A 20,166-nucleotide genomic window follows, 5' to 3' on the forward strand; every position below is an offset into this window, starting at 1 on the left:
TCAGAGCCTCAGTGATACAGTTAGGCACCACACAGGGAACACATATAGGCCACATACTTATGAGCACTGAGGTCCTGGCTAGCAGGATCCCAGTGACACATATCAACCACACTGACAACATAGGGTTTTCACTATGAGCACTGGGCCCTGGCTAGCAGGATCCCAGTGAGACAGTAAAAACACCCTGACATATACTTACAAACAGGCCAAACGTGGGGGTAACAAGTCTAGAAAGAGGCTACCTTCCCACAAGGTTGTTTTCTTAACAAAAACTAAATACGAGTAACTGAAAGATCAATTTCAGGTATTGGGTAATTACAATATAGTGGTTTTGAGTGAAAATGATGAGTAGTAAAGGAAATAATAGGATATTAATAGTTATAAATATTTACATTTAGGATTTGAATATAATATAATTTAAAATGGTTAAAAATAAATGTATTATCATTTGCATTAAAGCATGTTTATTGTTTCTGTTTTTTTAAACAAGTTCTTGTGTATTGTTTACTTGTGCTTTGTTGACTAGAGGTTTGAATTATGTTTTTGTAGGGAGGTGTAAGGGATGTTACCCTCCCCCTTTTCTTTTTTTCTCTTTTGTAGCAGGATTGTTTTTTTAAAAGATATTCCCTGGTTGTAAAAGTTGGCCTATGTGGATTACTTCAAGATATTTCTTTAAATGGTTGGCTTGGTACTATGTAGGTGAATTAGGAGGTAAGCACTCAATTTATTTATATCCCCCAATGTATAATTTTCTTTTAATATTTTGGAACGGACTGCTTAAATATCTGCGGGCTTAGTCTTTTTTTCTTCACTTTTTTAGAAGAATAGTTTGTGGATATAATTAACTTTGTCATTTGATTGTGGGTTATCTTTCAATGTTGATGAGAGGATTTCAAAATCTTTCCAAAACTTGAAAAAAGAGTTTGCCTCCGGTAGGACAAAATTCATATATTCATAATATTGTCTATTATTTGTACTATGAACGGGATTGATTTAGTTTGTTTATTCATTTATAAAAAAAAAGGTTTCTATAATTATTTTTTTCCCACAAAATATTAAGGTTTAGGTAGGAGAGTAAAAAAAAAGAAAATGCATAAATATTTTTTTGTTTGGGTTACATGGTTAGTAATGTTGAATGCATACAACATTTTCCAAGTAGTCTATTCCACCCAAACATAAAGAATGCATAAGTAGTTTTGTGTTTGGGTTACATGGTTAGTATTGAGTATTGTTAAATGCATGCAATATTTTCCAAGTAGTCTATTCCATCCAAACATATCAAAGCATTGCAGTTTAAAAAGGAGCTGGTCATTCATTATTTTAGTTCTTTTTAGTTACTTTTAGCTGGATACAGTTTCAAAAAGATTGTGTTTGTACCATTTCCTCAAAAATGTTCCTTTTTCCAGATTTCCAGGAAAATATAGACTGTAGGGTGTTTTCCAGTAGACGTATAGAAAGAGTTGTGCCATTCCTGTATAGTACTATAAGTTCTCCAGTATTGGGGTATCTTTCATAGATTCACATGCTTGAATCATTCCCCGTCGTCGAAGTGGGAGTCCCACGGTACATAGAAAGCAATAAATAGATAAAAAACCTTCTTTTTTTTTTTTTTTCTTCATTGAAGTCAATAGGAAAAAACACATTCAATTTTATAACTATCAGCCTCATTAGAAAAAGCCCAAACTTCAGCCAATCAGGCGAGACCACCCCTTTAGAATCCTCAGCACAGAGGCTCAGTCTCTCAGATTTTCTACCGCACGTCGTGTGTAAGGGAGTCTCCCTGAGCTCTGCTCAGTTTACTTTCTCTTCAAGAGATATTCTTCAACTTTCACTTTTGTTCTTACTGTAGTACTTCTTCCATCATGTCTACAGCAAGAAAAGGTTTGTTTAGACCTTGTGGGACCTGTGGAAAGTTAAGGCTTCATTGTGAGGACCCTCACAAGGAATGCATATACTGTCTCCATCCAGAGCATAAGGTCAAAGACTGTCAAATCTGCAGGACTTTTCCCAACAAGACTCTGAGAGACAGAGAAGCCAGGCTCTTACTTTGGCTTCAGAAAAGAAAAGCCAGAGAAGCCCTTTCTGAGGAGGACAGCGACTCATCAGTGGCCTCAAAGAAGAGGAAAAGGTCTGTGAAGAGCTTCTCACCCAAGAGCAGTAAGTCAGCCAAGAAGGTGCATGCTTTTAAGGACAGGCCTGAGGAACAAGCTTCAACATCCAGAGAAATTGGTGGTAAGGTTCGTTCAGAGCCATCTACACCTGCTTCCTCCTCAAAGAAGCTCAAAAGATCTTCAAGTTCCCTGCCACCGTCTACGTCCAGAAAATCCACCTCCAAAATCCACCTCCAGGTCTTCCTTCATCGACAACAGCGACGGCCACGTTTACGGCTCCGTCGTCGCCAATGATTGTTACATCGTCTCCACTGTCATCTACGACTATAACGTCGGTGAGCTTGAAATACGGTCCATCGTCTGCTCACACCTTAAATATTAAGACACCGTCAACGGGTAAGAAGATGAAATCTCTGCCGTCGACGCACTCATCGGGTAAATTCCGGGGTTCTTCGTCGACGATCTCACCGACGGAAGCAGCGATGGTGACACACCCGTCGACAGCACCCCCGTCTGTGGCAGCCCCGTCGACGGAAACCTTGTCGACATTGGCACTGTCGACGGCAACTTCGCCGACGCTCGCATCACCGATAACGGCTCCACTGACTACGGCTCATCGACGAACGCACAATTTCCTGATCCTATACCCAAGCATTTTGGAGGATGTCCTTACCTACCTCAGAGAATTCTACCAATAAAAAGCAAGTCTTCTCTCCTACTTTCATCACATACATCACCCAGTAAAGTCACACCAGTACCTCCGCAACATCTCTTTGCTGATGAGGAGGAAGAAGATGATGTATATTCGGATGATGGTTTTTTCCCGGTGGCACGTAGCCCCTGAACTACGGATTAAGGGGGTTATTCTAACTTTGGAGGAGTGTTAATCCGTCCCAAAAGTGACGGTAAAGTGACGGATATACCTCCAGCCGTATTACGAGTTCCATAGGATATAATGGACTCGTAATACGGCTGGTGGTAAATCCGTCACTTTTCCGTCACTTTTGGGACGGATTAACACTTCCTCCAAAGTTAGAATAACCCCCTAAGTGTCAGGAGGAGGATGAAGAAGAAGGTGACCAGCTTTATTTAGATCAGCAGAGGCAGAGTCACCTGCAGCCTCAAGAGCAGCAGGAGCAGACGGTTCAGATGCCTGTCTCGTTGATAGCTAACCTACAGCAGATGATGCAGGACTATTATTCTAGATTTCCTCCACCTGGCTCCTCTACCCCGGTGCAACCTCCGCATACACCAGTATCCACCCCTGCTCGACCATCTGAATTTGCTGATCCTATTCCAGGTCCTTCATCTGGACAGGATGTTGATCCACCTTCATCTGAGGACGAGCAGGAAGAAGGTGAAATCCAGGACACTGACTCAATCATTCCAGAATGGGATGAATATCAAATTCAAACACCATCTCCTTCTACGCCTCCACCAGTAGACTCTCCACCGCAGGATATTGGTGGTTTTCATAGTGCGATGGAAAGAGCTGCAAAAAGATTTCAACTACCAATAACATCAAAGCAGTCAGACTGTTTTCTTTATGACTTCAAGGAGGATACTAGGAAGTCAGTAAGGGCTATACCTCCATACCCGCAGTATTACTGAGACTTGCGAAAAAATATAACGCACCGGACAATTCTCCAGCATGTTTGGTTAGTCACCCTAAACCAGACTCGGTCATATCGCAGGCAGCTCAGAGAGAGTCCAGAAATCCATCTGCATCTTTGACTGCCCCCCCAGATAAAGAGGGAAGGCGGTTGGATTCGATTGGGAAAAAGTTCTCAACCATGGCGGCCACTACAGTTAGAGCAGCAAATTCCCTTGCAATCCTAGGAAGGTACGACCGCCAGATGTGGTCCGATATGTCGCAGTTTATAGATATGTTACCTGAAGATAGAGCAGAAGCGCGCAAGATTTTACAGGAGGGTGAGAAGATCTCGGCTGAGATAATAGACTGCGCCATAGACGTCTCGTCTACAGGTTTCCGCCAGTTAGCCGGAGCGGCCGTACTCAGGCGTCAAGGGTGGCTGAAAGCTACTTCCTTCAGACCAGAGGTACAATTAAAGATCCTGGACATGCCATATGATTGTGAACTCTTGTTCGGCAAGCATGTGGATGATGCGTTGCAATCCATTAAAGCAGACACTGAGCAGCCAGATCTCTGGCAACATTGCAATACAAAAGACTGCCCTTTCGGGGAGCGAGAGGGAGAGGAACCTTTTCTTATAGAGGCGGCGCACATCAGTACCGTCAATACTCCTCTTACCAGGGACAGTTTCGTTCCACCTTTGGCCAGCAACAACCACATTCCTTTCGACAACAGTCATCCACACATTTCAGACAGCAAGCAAGAGGAAAGTCGACTTACAAAGCCAAAGAGGCGGCAAGAAAGCACTGACCTTCATCAGATGCCTGCATCCAACCCCTATATCAACACTCTAATAGGGGGCAGAATTTCCAAGTTCCTCCACCAGTGATCCAAAATTACTTCAGACAAATGGGTGCTCGATATTGTCAACCGAGGACATACACTAGAATTCAATCAGCCTCCCCCTCATGTACCACCAAGAGGTTCCCCGCCGGCCCATCTCAACGCACTTCTAGCACAGATTGCTATCTTACTGGAGAAGGGAGCAATAGAGATCGTACCAAAGTGCCAGAGGGGAACAGGTTTTTACTCCCGCTTCTTCCTTATACGGAAAAAGACAGGAGACTGGAGACCTATTTTAGATCTTCGTTCTCTCAACAAATACCTCAAGAATCAATCTTTTCGCATGATCTCCCTTCAAGACATCCTACACCTACTCAACCGAGGGGACTTTATAACATCCTTAGATCTCCAGGACGCATATTTCCACATCCCCATTCACCCCAGTCATCGGAAATTCTTACGATTCAGGGTTGCAGGCACTCATTACCAGTTCAGAGTGTTGCCCTTTGGCCTCAGGTCGGCCCCAAGAGTATTCACCAAAGTTTTGGCACCAGTTGCAGCCCACCTCAGGCAACTAGGGATACAGGTGTTCCCGTATTTAGACCACTGGCTAATAAAGGCACGAACAACGTCAAAGGCTGCCAGGGACACGAAGACATGTCTATCTCTTTTCGGGACACTAGGCTTGACAGTCAATTACCCCAAGTCTCATCTAGAGCCTTCCCAGAACATCACCTTTTTAGGAGCCGTCTTGGACACAGTCCAAGCAAGAGCCTTTGCTTCACACGACAGGCGAAAGAGACTTCGAGATCTAGCAACACGTCTCAGCAAAAGAAGGTCCGCTTCTGTTCGGACTTACAAGTCTTTTCTGGGGATGCTTTCGTCTTGCATTCCATTGATAGAAAACTGTCGTCTGCACATGAGAACACTTCAACAGCAATTAGACAATCAATGGAAACAAATAGAAGGATCTTTCGACGATGTAATTCGGATAACCCCATCAGCAAAACAAGCTCTCACATGGTGGAAGGATACGCCCCTCATCTCGGAAGGTCTCTCATTTCTGAAGGACAAGCCAGTGCATATTATAACAACAGATGCATCCTTAGAGGGATGGGGCGCACATTTGCAGGATCTAACAGTGAGAGGGAAATGGTCCACTCAGGAGTCGACTCTTCACATAAACGTATTGGAGTTAAGAGCAGTTTCCTTGGCACTCAAGTCCTTCCTCACAAACCTCAGGGGTTCCTCAGTCTTGATAAGAACAGACAATACCACAGTCATGCATTACCTCAACAAACAGGGGGGCACAAGGTCACAGGCATTGTCACTAGAAACACAGAAACTGTGGCATTGGGTGATTCAACATCGGATATCCATCAGAGCAGAACATCTCCCGGGGATCACCAACACCTGGGCAGATGCCTTAAGCAGGACTCGAACCAGCTGCCACGAGTGGGAACTCAATCAGTCAGTTCTCGACCGCCTCTTTCGTCGTTGGGGCAAACCCAGTCTGGATCTGTTCGCGACCAGAGACAACAAGAAATGCCAACACTTCGCAAGCTGGCGACCGCAGAAGGGATCAAAGGGGAATGCGTTTTTGATCAGATGGTCAGGGATTTATGCATACGGTTTTCCCCCGCTTCCACTCATCCTGAGACTTCTGCAGAAAATGAAGAGGGAGCCATGCAGACTTCTATTAATTGCTCCCAAATGGCCACGCCAGTTTTGGTTCACAGAACTTCTATTACTCTCGGAGCAGCCTCACATTCGACTGAAAGCACTGCCGGATTTGTTAACAACGAATCAGGGTCAGGTCCGTCATCCCAACCCAGGGGAGTGGGCAGGGGGACGTCTCTTCGATTATCAGCCTGGCTCCTGAATTCTATGAATTTGACGGCCTAGATATCCCTTCAGATTGCAGGGAGGTACTTTCCTGTGCCAGGGCTCAGTCTACAAACAGGACATATAAGTTCAAGTGGAAAAGATTTTGCATATGGTGTTCAACTTCCAACGTTCATCCTCTAAAGTCCTCTCCTGAACAGATTCTGCCATATCTGTTGCATTTAGCTAAATCAGGCCTTTCCCATTCGTCTATTAGGGTTCACCTTGCTGCTATATCCCGTTTCTGACGAACATCTCATTCACCATCTTTATAGTCATCCAGAATAATAAAGCAATTTCTTAAGGGCTTGTTCAGGATGTTTCCGCCGATTCACCGTCCTCCACCTCCGTGGCATTTGAATATTGTGCTCTCCCAATTAATGAAGCATCTGTTTGAACCCATTCATAAGGCAGACCTCAAATTCATCTCTTTGAAAACAGCCCTCCTTCTGGCCTTGACCTCAGCGAAGAGGGTTAGCGATATCCAGGCTTTCACAATCTCACCACCTTTCCTCCAATTCAAATCAGAGGTGGTTATTTTGAGAACTAATCCAAAATTTATCCCTAAGGTTCCATTGTCTTGTCATCTAAATGAGCCGGTGGTTTTGAGAACATTTTTTCCAAATCCGCAAACTACAGCGGAGTGCGTGTTACATTCTCTAGACATTAAACGATGTTTAAAATTCTATATACAAAGGACTAGCAGTTTCCTTAAATCTGAGCAACTGTTTATTAGTTATGGACGGATCAATAAAGGCAAGGCCGTTACTAAGCAGACCATAGCGCGCTGGATCTCTTCTGCCATACAACTCTGCCACCAGTTAGCAGGGAAACCGGTATCATTCAATGTCAGAGCGCACTCCACTAGAGCGGTATCCACTTCGGCAGCTCTATTCGCAGGAGTCCCTCTGAGCCAGATCTGCAGAGCGGCAACGTGGACACGTGCCCACACCTTCACCCAGCACTACTGCCTGGAAGCTACTGACAGAATGGATGCCGCGGTAGGACAAGCAGTGTTATGTAATTTATTTGCATAAGGTGAGCCAATAATCTCTTTACCCTCCATCCTCTATGTATTACCAGACTAATATTTTTTCATGTAAATATATCTATGTGTGTATATATATATATATATATTCATGTATATAATCTTTTACAAGGTTGATTAGCATATTTGAACTACCTATATGAGTCCATATAGGATAAATTATAAGCAGGCATGCTTCTGGTGTTTCAGAACTCAACCATCTTTCTTACTGCTGACTACTCTGATTCAAGCATGTGAATCTATGAAAGATACCCCAATACTGGAGAAGAAAATAAGTTACTTACCTGTAACTGTGGTTCTCCAGTATTGGTATCTTTCATAGATTGACATGCGACCACCCTCCTCCCCATAGGGGCTCACCTCTTTTACTTTCCTGTAATCACTAGTGCGGAGAAATCTGAGAGACTGAGCCTCTGTGCTGAGGATTCTAAAGGGGTGGTCTCGCCTGATTGGCTGAAGTTTGGGCTTTTTCTAATGAGGCTGATAGTTATAAAATTGAATGTGTTTTTTCCTATTGACTTCAATGGAAAAAAAAGAAGAAAAAAAAAGAAGGTTTTTTATCTATTTATTGCTTTCTATGTACTGTGGGACTCCCACTTCGACGACGGGGAATGATTCAAGCATGTGAATCTATGAAAGACACCAATACTGGAGAACCACAGTTACAGGTAAGTAACTTATTTTCTTTCTCCCTTGTCCTCATTAAACAGGTCAAGTAGCAGTTCCACCATTCAGTTATGTAATGTGAAAGCTGTCTATAGCCTGACCTGTTTAGATGGCCAATCCAAGACTCTTGCAAAACATTTAATAACATGCCAATTTCTTTTAATTTTGAGTATAATATGGGGATTGTATAATTTATGTATAGAAATAGTCTACCTGTTCAGAGAGTACAAAAGCTAATTCTGTTAATTTTTCAATCTTGAATAAATTTTTACTGCCCAGCATACAATGCCCAGCTAGGGATGATTGTTCTATTTTTAGCCAATTGGCTGTGCAAAATAGGAAAAACATCCTTTAATTTAAATCCCAGGATACAGTTTATAGATAAAATTATTGCAACTTCAGTCAAATATTATATTTACAGGTCATGTAACCATTGTTTTATTCTTTAATAGTTGATAGATCTTCATGGTATGTAGAAGAATCTTTGTCTGGCAACAATGTCTGGCAACAATGAATTTACAAGAGGTTTACAGATGTTATTTATGGCGGCATTTGTAGTGTAAATGTAGGTGAATTGATGGGGTGTTTTAAAACTTCCCATCCATCATTCAAGATTCACTATTTACTAGTGTAATGTGGTTTTGGAGAGTAGCAAATATCAGTATCTTTTTATTGGGGTGGGGGGTGACTAAGATTGGCGTGTAATAGAAATGATTCATGGTTCTGTTAGTATAAGGAGTATTACTATGTCACTAAACGTTTTTTGTTTGGTAGGTAATGTTTTACTCACCTGTTTTATTTACTAATCATGTGTTTTAAATTTGGGATGGTGGATATGTCTCTGGCAACATGCATATCAATTTTGCTGGATAACTCCCTTAAAATTGATCCAGAGGGCTCACTGGAGGTGCCAGTTAAACATTTTATTTGCTATACTGTGTCCCTTACTTAAAGCCATATTGCAGAGGCAGAGTGGGTATGTTCTGTAACTCTTTCTATACTGTCTTCAACTATAACTGCTATTCCTCTGCAAGTAGTTGAAAGGTAGTTCATTCGCATCCGGTAAGGCCTGGACTCAGTGTTTCTGTCCTTACAATAAATATAATCCTCAAACTATTAGAATTGGTTTCCCCTTTTGGAACAAACAATGTGCAAAAGACATGCTTTCCATTTAAACAAAAAAAAGGTTTTCAGTACGGTTTTTAAACAAAAACTGTAACATTTTATTTGCGCTCTCCTGCTTACCTGTTCAGATGTTCTTAATTAGGAACAAAATGAAATAGTAATGTTTATATATCTATGGTTAAATGTTTTCTGAAATGTTCAATTTTCTGAACTGGAAGAAAATTATCTATGTTATTCTATGGAAATGTGTGTTTTCTTTTTGATTAACCATGACAGACTTGACAAAGGCTTCGTCGAAGGCCGAAACACGTAGTTTCTGCATTTGCACAATAAACAGTGCTTCATAGACGGAGTGCTGCTTCTTCCTTCTAAGGGTTTGCAAACCATACCATGAACACCATCCCCAGAGAGTGGATGCATCAGTGGACTGGTGGCAGATTTCATGACTTGTGTGTTTAAGGTTTGCAGTAGTAGAAGTGAGAGCAGTTGATATTGTTTCACTCAGACAATGGTGCTTTGTTTGCCAATAACATGTTTATATTTGTTCTGTCTGATCCAGGAGCATGGCTGAGATCAAATGGCACCCTTCACCCCTTAGCTGCTGGGCATTTTTGCCCACAGTGCTGAGCCCTTTTTTGTTTATTTGGGGTAGTTCACGCTTAGGGCTCCATAACGTTTTTCCACATAAGCTACCCACGCTAAATTTGTGTCCTTTTTTCAAACATCCGTGGGATTCCAAAGGTACCCAGGGTTTGTTAATTACCCTGGTGAGGACCGAAACATTTGCCAAAATACAGCTAAAAGGTGGGATATTTGGGGGAAAAATGGGAAAAAAGCGAATCAGAAGAAAACATCATTTGTTTCCCCTGCAACAAAAGGTTTGCAGGGCTAAAATCACCATCTTCCAAGCTTTCAGGATCAAGCAGACAACAATCATAAAACTAACTTTTCAACACAGTTTTGGCATTTTACCTTGACATACCCCATTTTTCCTAATTTTTTGCTTTCAATTTCCTTTCAGTTAGTCGCAAAAATGGGTGTGAAACGAATGGTGGATCCTGGAAAGCTATACATTTCTGAAAAGTAGACAATTCTGACTTCAGCAAGGGGTCATTGGGCAGATCTTTCAAGGTTTTCCTGTAGAAAGTAACAGTTGAAATAAAATATATTGAAATTGAGTTGAACAAAACCCAGCCATTTCTGTCTACCTTTTTTATCTGTAACATTTTGCAGCGATGGCAGATTTTCAAAAGCAATGTACTGTTACGTCCGCTGTACCCTTCTGGTTGTGGGGATATATAGGGCTTCTAGGTTCCCCAAGAAGCCAAGGTACCCAGAGCCAATAAATGAGCTGCACCTTGCAGTAGGCTTTCATTGTGTACCGGGTATACAGCAATTCATTTGGTAAAATATAAAGAATGAAAAATAGGTATCAAGGAAACTTATGTATTTCTCAAATGGGCCTAAGATATGGAGTTTAGAAGTGGTGGTTATTTGCACATCTCAGAATTTGGGGATCCCCATACTAGAATGTGAAATACAGGGTATTTCTCAAAATGACTTCTTTCCTACACACACTCTAACATTTGGAAGGCGCAAATGCAGAAAAAGACAATTGGTAATAACTCTTATTCTGCTATTCTGTGTTTCCCTAAGTCTCCCAATAAAAATGGTACCTCATTTGTGTGGGTAGGCCTAGTGCACGTGACCGGAAACACCCCAAAATCCAACATGGACACATCACATTTTTACACTGAAAACAGATGCATTTTTTGCAAAGTGCCTAGCTGTGGATTTTGGGCTCCAGCTCAGCCGGCACTTGACCTAGCAAACCTGTACATTTTAAAAAACTAGACACTTAGGGGAATCCAAGATGGGGTAACCTGTGGGGCTCTCACCAGGTTCTGTCACCTAGAATCCTTTGCAAACCTCAAATTTTGGCTAAAAAAACTAATTTTACTCATATTTCGGTGATATAAAGTTCTGGAATCTGAGTGGAGCCACAAACGTCCTTCCACCCAGCATTCCCCCAAGTCTCCCAAGTAAAATGGTACCTTACTTGTGTGGGTAGGTCTAGTGCCCGTGACAGGAAACGCCCCAAAATGCAATGTGGACACAACACAGTTTCACACTGAAAACTGATCCTTTTTTTGCAAAGTGCCTAGCTGTGGATTTTGGGCTGCAGCTCAGCCGGCACTTAAGGAAACCTAGCAGACCTGTACATTTGTGAAAACTAGACATCTAGAGGAATCCAGAATGCTGTGACTTGTGGGGCTCTCACCAGGTCCTGTCACCCAGAATCTTTTGCAAACCTCAAATTTTGTCTAAAAAACAAATTTTCCTCACATTTCAGTGCTGCAAAGTTCTGCAATCTAAGGGGAGCCACAAACTTCCTTCCACCCAGCATTTCCCCAAGTCTCCCAATTAAAATGGTACCTCACTTGTGTGTGTAGGCCAAGTGCCCACGACAGGGAAGGTGCCCAAAACGTATTGTGGTGATAATGATAACTAAGGTGAGTGTACTAATTAGTTCTAAGATCGGGAACAATTTAGGGAAACTTATCAAACCCAGACATTTTTGAAAAGTAGACATCAAGAGGAGTCCAGGGAGGTATTGCTTGTGTGAATTCTTCAAAGTTTTTTTTTTATCCAGAATACCCTGCTAAGGTAAAACATTGAATGTAAACACAATGGACCTAATTATTACATTGGCGGTACTTACTGCCTACTACTGCGGTGACGGCTGCCAACATACCGCCACCGCAGCTACTATCCGTCCTCCATATTATGAGCACTGCCTGACTTCCGCCACAATAAGGGCGGAAATCCGGCAGTGCTCATGGTGTGGACGGTGGTAAGCTGGCACTGCTACTACCAGCACCGCCACAGCAGTAGAATACCGCCAGCCGTATTATGTTCAGTGATACGGCCTGGCCATGTTCTGCTGGCGGGGCGCTGCTGGCGGTAGCAGCTACCCTTCCCGTTCCCTGCCAGAAGACAAGTTAAGTCGGGCTTCATACAGGGGAGGGAGGTGGGAGGTGTTTTGTGTGTGTCTGAGAGAGTGCATGAATGTCTGAGTGTGTGAGTGAATGCATATAAGAATGGTGAAGTGAGTGCGTGTCTGCATGTCAGTGTGATTGTGTTAGAATATGTGCAAGTATGGCTGGAAGTATGTGTGAATGAATGCATGTATGTCTAAGTGAATTGGTGTATGTCTGTGGCATGTGGGTGTGCGTGTATGTGGGGGGAGTGGTGTGAGCGGCGCTGTGACTTTAGTGGAGGGGAGGAGAGGTGATGCGGGTGTGGCTGTGGGGGGTGGGGTCAGTTGTGTGGTGTGTGTGAGTTTGGGGGGGTGAGTGAGTGGATAGGAGGGGGTTAGTCTGGATGGAGGGGTTGGGGTTCATCAGGTGAGTGTTGGGGGGGGGGGTGTGGGAGCCGCCGACCAGTGGCAGGGAAGGAATTCCCTGTCACTGGTTGGGCCTACCGCCATGGTTTTCATGGTGTTGCTAATGCCACAAAAACCATGGTGGTAGGCCGGCTCATAATGCCAATGACGGTACTATGTCAGCTGACGGGCTGGAGATAGATATCTCCGTCCCGGTGGCTCATACCGCCATGGTGGTATGAGTGGAGAAGTGGTGGGTTGGCTGCAGCCAACCCGCCAGTCTTATAATGTGGTGGTATACACAGCCAGCCTGTTGGCTGTGATACCGCCACATTAATCCTGGTAGTTAAAAGACCGCCAGGGTTAAAATGAGGGCCTATTTTTCCTTGTATTTGTGTGACGTAAACTACAGCAATATGCAGGGATCCACAAACTTCTTACCACCCAGCGTTTCCCAATTTTACCCAATAAAAAAAGCTACTTCACTTGTGTGCCTAGGTCCAGTGCCTGTGACAAGAATGGATAACACAAGGGTCAATGATAGTCCTAGCATCCATTTCTGACGAGGGCACTAGGCACAGATACAACAGTGGGGTGGTGGTTTTATCAGGACACATGGGGAAACTCTGGGTGGTAGGAATTTTGTGGATTGTTACACATTCCTGTAGTTTACAGGACAGAAATGCAAGGAAAAATAGTGCTTTTATTCAGTGCTTCGCCTTTGCAGGGTATTCTGGGTAAGAAGACCTGGGGGAATTCACACAAGTCAGACCTCTATTAACTCCCCCAGGCGTCTAGTTAACAGAAATGTCCTGGTTTGGTAGGTTTCTCTATATGGCCGCTGACCCCAGGAACAAAAACTCAGGTGGCAACCTTACAAAACCAGGTTCTTTTGTGATAATTTATGTCTCCACAATACCTTATGGACCCTTCCATGTCGCGGTCACTTGTCCACCCACACAAGTGAGGCAACGCCTTTTTGTGGGGAGTCTCTGGGGAACACTGCGTGGTGGGAAATTTGTGGCTGCCTGCAGATTCAAGGACTCTCTCTCACAGAAATGCAGGGAAATTTAGTTTTTTAAGGAAAGTTTGTGATTTGCAGGGGACTCTGGGTGAAGAAAAACTGGTGACAGCCAAGCAAGTCCTGCACCATTCACACTGGTTGGTTTTAGCGCCTCTAGAAATTCTGGTTTCGAAGCATAAATACTTTTCAGAGTATCCGAATATTGAAACCAAGTCTTCTGAAGGTGAGCCATAAAGCCTTGTCACAGCACCAACCACTTTATGGTTCATTCACACGTCAATCATGCACAACACCCAACACTTTAATACCGCCGGCCCAATCCAACTGTTCATTGTCCTCACATCAAATTACCCCTGCCTGACAAGGGCCAATCACATTCATACATCACGGACGGAATATGTTTGACTACATTTTAAAACCTGTCAAATACCTCCTCCTTCTGCCTCAACATTACCGAAAGCATGCATAAGGAACCTTTACAAATGGCTCCCATGACAGCCACATGAGGCCCAGGAAGACATGTCTTTCATGTGCTGTTAGCGCACTCACTATGCTAAATCCAACTCCATCCAGTTTGTGGATGCAAGCTGGGGGTGTCCGAAAATGCCCTGTGAGGCCCATTCATTGAACTGAGTGAGTATATCTACATTTGAAACTAAGGCAGACATGCTGGGGCATTCTGACAAAGTTCCCTAAAGAGAAATTCATAAACTATGAAGAAAGGTAATGTTTGGCACACAGGTTAGTTCGCGAGACTGTAGCATATGTCCCAGCCACCATTATGTGCAGTGCTGTGATTGTTCTGCACTTATACAGGAAAACAAACATCTACTAAGTTCTGACGGAGGATGAACATGGCAAGCAGGTCAAACATTGACCCATACGTGTCATAGTAATTCAGTCTGAGAGGGGCACCGATGGTTTTGAATCTATTTGTGTAGATTATGTGTAACTGTACTACCTTTACTATCTGTATTCTATGCAATATCGCTGGGAAAGCATACATACTGTAAGCTTTTCTTACCCATTCATGTCTCTGTCCTCATCAGAGTCCTATATAATTGCCAAATGAACCTATACTAATGCCTTCCATCGCTAGCTACTTGAAGCTCAAGAAAACATGTCTTTTATATGCCATCAGTGTACTTACTGTGCTAAATCCAACACCTTCCAGTTTGTGGATGAATGTTGGATGTGTTCGAGTACGCCTTGCGAGGCCTAGTCCTCGAACTAAGCGAGCATATCTACAGTTGAAACTAAGACAGACATGATGGTGAATACTACCTAACGCCTCTAAAGTAAAAAGCCAAACAAATATTGTGTGGGACTCATTCAACAACACTTCTACTTTTGCTTTGAAAGTGAAGCTACAAATTGAGTTAGCACACTTTCAAATAAGTAGAAATGATGGTGAATATGTCCCACCGGGCATTTGTTTGACTTATTACACTTACTCTGGTTCTTGTTGGCAGTCAGGGTGGTCCTTCTGTAGCCATACACAAGTTCCCTAACAAGCACTTTAAAATTCAGTCACTCCTTTAACATTTTGCCCCACAGGGTACTCTGTGACAGTGTGGCATATGTTCCGTTCACTAGTATGTGCAGTGTGGGGACTATAATGCACGTTAATCATTAAACAGTTTGACTTTCACTGGTATCCTGCTAACCAGGATCCCAGTGCTTATGCTCTCTCTCCTCTAAATGTTGTCACTGCATACTGGTAACCCAGTATTTCATCCCAAATTGCCATACTGGCCACCCCTCATAAGTCCCTAGTATGTGGTACCCAGGGCATTGGGGTTCTAGGTGATGCCTATAGGCTGCAGCATTTCTTTTTGCCACCCATAGGGAGCCCATGCAAAGGCTTCTACAGGACTGCCATTGCAGCCTGTGTGAAATGGTGCATGCACCATTTCACAGCCATTTACACTGTACCAGGTCACTTATAAATCACCCATATACCAGGCCTTCCAACCCTGAAGGTTGAGTGCAGGGTACCGGTGTGTGAGGGCACCCTTGCACCAGCAGAGGTGCCCCCATGTCGTCCGGGACCATTTTCTCAGACTTCGTGAGTGCTGGTACGCCATTTTACATGCGCACTATGTAAAGCTTCACAATGGTAACTCTGAATATGGCCATGTTTGGTATCAAACATGTTGGAATCATACCCCAAGGCTTTTGCAAGCATTGATTGTATGATTCCATGTACTCTGGGGCTCCTCGGAGGACCCCCAGTACTGCCATTACAGCCTTCTGAGGTTTTCCAGGCAGCCCCAGCTGCTGCCACCTCATACACACAGGTTCTGCCCTCCTGCTGCTTGAGCAGCTCAAACCCAGGAAGTCAGAACAAAGTATTTCCTTTGGGAGAGGGGTGTTACACCCTCTCCCCTTGGAAATAGGTGTTACAGGCATGGGAGGAGTATCCTCCTACAGCCTCTGGAAAAGCTTTGAAGGGCACAGATGGTGCCCTCCTTGCATAATCCAGTCTACACCGGTTCAGGGACCCCCAGTCCCCGCTCTAGCGTGAAACTTGACAAAGGAAAGGGGGTGACCACTCCCCTGTCCATCACCACCCCAGGGGTGGTGCTCAGGGCTCCTCCAGAGTGTCTCTGGGTTTTGCCATCTTAGATTCCAAGTTGGCAGGACACTCTGGGAGCATCTGAGTGGCCAGTGCCAGCAGGCGACGTCAGAGCCCTCCCCTGATAGGTGCTTACCTGCTAACTGACCAATCCTCCTTTTAGGGCTATTTAGGGTCTCCCTCTTTGGTGGTTCTTCAGATTCGGATTGCAAGACTCCAGCAGGATTTCTGTGCATCCTTTACTTCACCTTTCTACTGAAGAAACTGCATCTAGACCTCCAGGAACACTATAAGTGCAACAAAGAAGCAAAGACTTCTGCAACATTGTATCTTCAGCTCCCGCCAGCAACTGCAACTGTTTCCCAGGCGTGCATCCGCAGAGGACAGTCAGTCTTCAGCCTGCACCAGAAGACGAGTAATCACTTCCCTGCTTCAGCAGGCACCTCCCTGCAGCAACGACCGGTGGCTTGGGTCCCCTCTCCTGAAGAAGTGCGTGGGTACAGCAACACAGGTGGTGGACTGAAGTGATCCAGACGGTCCGTAGGTCCAGCTGTCCAACTTTGGTGGAGGTAAGACCTTGCACCGCGTGTTTTGCAGTTGCCAATGCTTTTTGGCATCCTTCCACAAAGTTCTTCATGCACCGTGCAGCTCTGGCCCCCAGCACTCCTTACTGCGACGCACAGCCTCCTGCTTGGATCTCCAGCGGCGTGGGATCCCTTTGTGTAGTACTGCGTGGGGCTCCTTTTGCATCTTCTTTGTCCCCGTACTGTCGGACTCATGTGCACGCCTCCTGTTCTTCTGAGGGCTCTCTTATTTGCTGAGAGCCCCCTCCTACTCACCCTCCTGGGTAGAGGCCACCAGGTCCCTCCTGGTCCCGGGCAGCGCCATTTTCCGCTAAATGATAGCTTTGCGTGTGCCAAGGCTTGTTGGCAGAATCCAGTGACGCAAACCAGACTGCAATCATCCATCCGGCGTGGAACATCATCTGCACCAACCAGGAACCCGTATCAGTCTTCTTGGGTGCAATACTGACTGTTCTTCTTCACCTGTAGTCATTCTTTTGCACCTTCATCCGGGTTAGCAGGGGCTCCTGTTCTCCCTGGACTCTTCAGTGCTCCTTGGACTTGGTCCCCTTTTTCCACAGGTCTTCAGGTCCAGTAATCCATTGTTGGTGTCTTACAGTCTCTTCTGGTTCTTGCAAAATCATCTATCAAATGTTCTTGTGTGTTCTAGGAAAGTTACTGTGATTTACTCCTGCTTTCCTGGGCTCTTGGGTGGGTTCTGTTGCTAACCTTTGGGGTTTTCTTACACTCCCCGCGCCCCTCTACTCACTACAGTTGCCTAGGTGGGAAACCGACTTTCAGATTCCACTATCTTAGTATATGGTTTGTGTTCCCCCAGGCCCATGTCTAACTATTGTAATTTTCACTATTTGCTCTGTTTTGTAACTTTTTTTTACAGCTATTTCTGCATTTTAGTGTATATATTGTGTATATTACTTACCTCCTAAGGGAATATAGTCTCTAAAGTATTCTTGGCATTTGTGCCACCAAAATAAAGTACCTTTATTTTTGTAACAGTGAGTATGTTCTTTCATGTGTGTGAGTACTGTGTGACTACAGTGGTATTCCATGAGCTTTGCATGTCTCCTAGTTCAACCTTGGCTCCTCTGCCTACAGCTACCTCTAGACAGCCTGGCTTCTAGACACTGACTACATTTCACTAATAAGGGATAACTGGACCTGGTATAAGGAGTAAGTACCTTAGGTACCCACTACAAACCAGGCCAGCCTCCCACACTCTGGAAAGGGTGAGGTAAAATTGTGCTTGTTGGATGTTGGAAACATAAATACAGCTTAACTTCAAGGGTCTACCATTCACACTGCCCTCTACCATGACATATCTGCTGTTACTTGCCCTTGACCAAACCTGTAACTGGCATTTGTCTGCTGCACTTACCCTACTAGAAGTAGGGCCACTTGGGGTGGGGAAGGGGGATGTGTGTGTGTGTGGGGCTGGGGGGCAGAGGGGTTGAGGACAAGGGCTACTGTTTTTTGCACAACTTAACAGAAGCAATATTTGAATTGTTGTCACTGGTTTGGCCCAGCCAGTAACAATGTAGTAGTAGGAATTTGTGGTGGTTGTACTGGTCCTGTTAATCTGTCTCCTGCTATGTACTTACTTGGGTTGCATATTTATCAAGATCAGAGTGGACATTAAGATGGTGTGCCCCAAAGTCACACTCTTGTCCAAAGTACACGTAAGCTCCTTTCCTCCAGGCGCCAAGCCAGAGGACAGAAGAGAGCCTTCCCATCACCAGAGAAAAATTTACACATTGTGATCTAGTATCAAGCTCCTTTCAGTTTAGCACTAGTGTCTCATGTCTTTCCCAGGTCATCATAGCAAATCACCAGTGACACTTGGAAGTACGACCAGCATCTCACTGCTCAAGGATAATCAATCTGTGAGTTATTGCCTTTGTTTCCGTAAGTCAGCTGTCTAGGGTTGGAGCCCTTGGAACATTGTTTCTGTATGAAGAATCCTATTGGAGAACTTGAGTTGATCTAGTAGAAGAACAAAATCTATGACCAGGCCTTCCCTTCTAGCGTGGTTTGGGCTCCACATTGGCCTTTAGAATTCGTTTTTTTTTTTGTCTGAACCTCCATCGAACCTTTTGGCCCGGAGGACCTATATCCACTCATGGACATGATACTGTTTTTATAGTCTGACCCTGTGTGCCAGTATTATAGGTTTTATGGGTGTTCTTAATCTGCCCATCATAGGATGATGCATCACCAAGTGATGCCCATGTAGCTAAAGACAAACCTCTCTAAGAAGTGACGTATAGCGGGGACACTAACAGCATATGATTGACCTATGAACCCCTGTTGATTTTGTGGAGATGTTGTCACCAAGTACATCATGGGAGAAGAACATTCGGGTAGCACTAGCTGGAAGAAAAATGCAGCATAGTAGTTGTTCCTTTTCTTCGACCACACAAGTACTAGTGCAGGTGTAAGTAAGATGGCCCTTGTTGCTCAGCCAGTTAGAGGGGGTTGGTGTGTGAACCCTTTGACACCTCTTACAATTCTCTCCTTCTAGATTCCAACATTTACAAGGGAAGGGCAATGGAAGAGGGGTGGAGGGGAATATGAACCAGTAGGATAGAGAAAGAAGCAGATGTCCTATGCAGTTACAGAGGGGAAGAAGAGAGACTCCAGGGCCCAGCAGTTCACTACGCTCGATGCATGAATCGGTCAGGGGTGTAACACGGGGCCACCCCTACATCAAAGGGGTGGTGGCAAAATTGTCAGCAGGCTTCAGTTGTTGTGCAGAGAGTGGTCTTTCAGGGCCTGATATTTAATTAAATGAATTAATTTTTTGCCCTGTTGTGGGGTATATCAGTGGGTTGTGGGGTGCTCGCCCCAATAGTGTGTCTGCAGGTGTATCAGTGGCGCCTTGGGGCCTCCATCTCCAGATCTCGATATTCCTTCAACCCCCTGACCACCTCAGTCTAGACTGCCTCCTTAAGTAACTGGCAGGGAGCGTCACTCTAGACTCGTCGCTCCCCAATGAGGTGTCAGAATTAGAAACACATCAGGGCTAAAGTTTGATGCAGGGGGCCCCTTCCCACAGCCACTACTAGCCCTGCTGAGATGTCTGAGAGTATGGGTTGAGGGCCTTGGGTACGCCTCCAAAGCATCCAGCAGGCATGCAGCTCTAATTTTAAATAGATGCTAGGGAGCACAATTCGGCCTGCGGTGCTCCCCAGGTAAGGTGTCAAAGTTGGAACCTTCCTGGGGTTAAGTTAGATGCACAGGTGTCTCTGTGGTTTGTTTATCCTTGTTTCTGTGTTCCTCTTGTGCGTGTCAAACCCCTCCTCCCCCCTGCCGGAACGGTGGTGGGGG

This window comes from Pleurodeles waltl, chromosome 4_1 (assembly GCF_031143425.1).
Source record: "Pleurodeles waltl isolate 20211129_DDA chromosome 4_1, aPleWal1.hap1.20221129, whole genome shotgun sequence".
NCBI lineage: Eukaryota > Metazoa > Chordata > Amphibia > Caudata > Salamandridae > Pleurodeles > Pleurodeles waltl.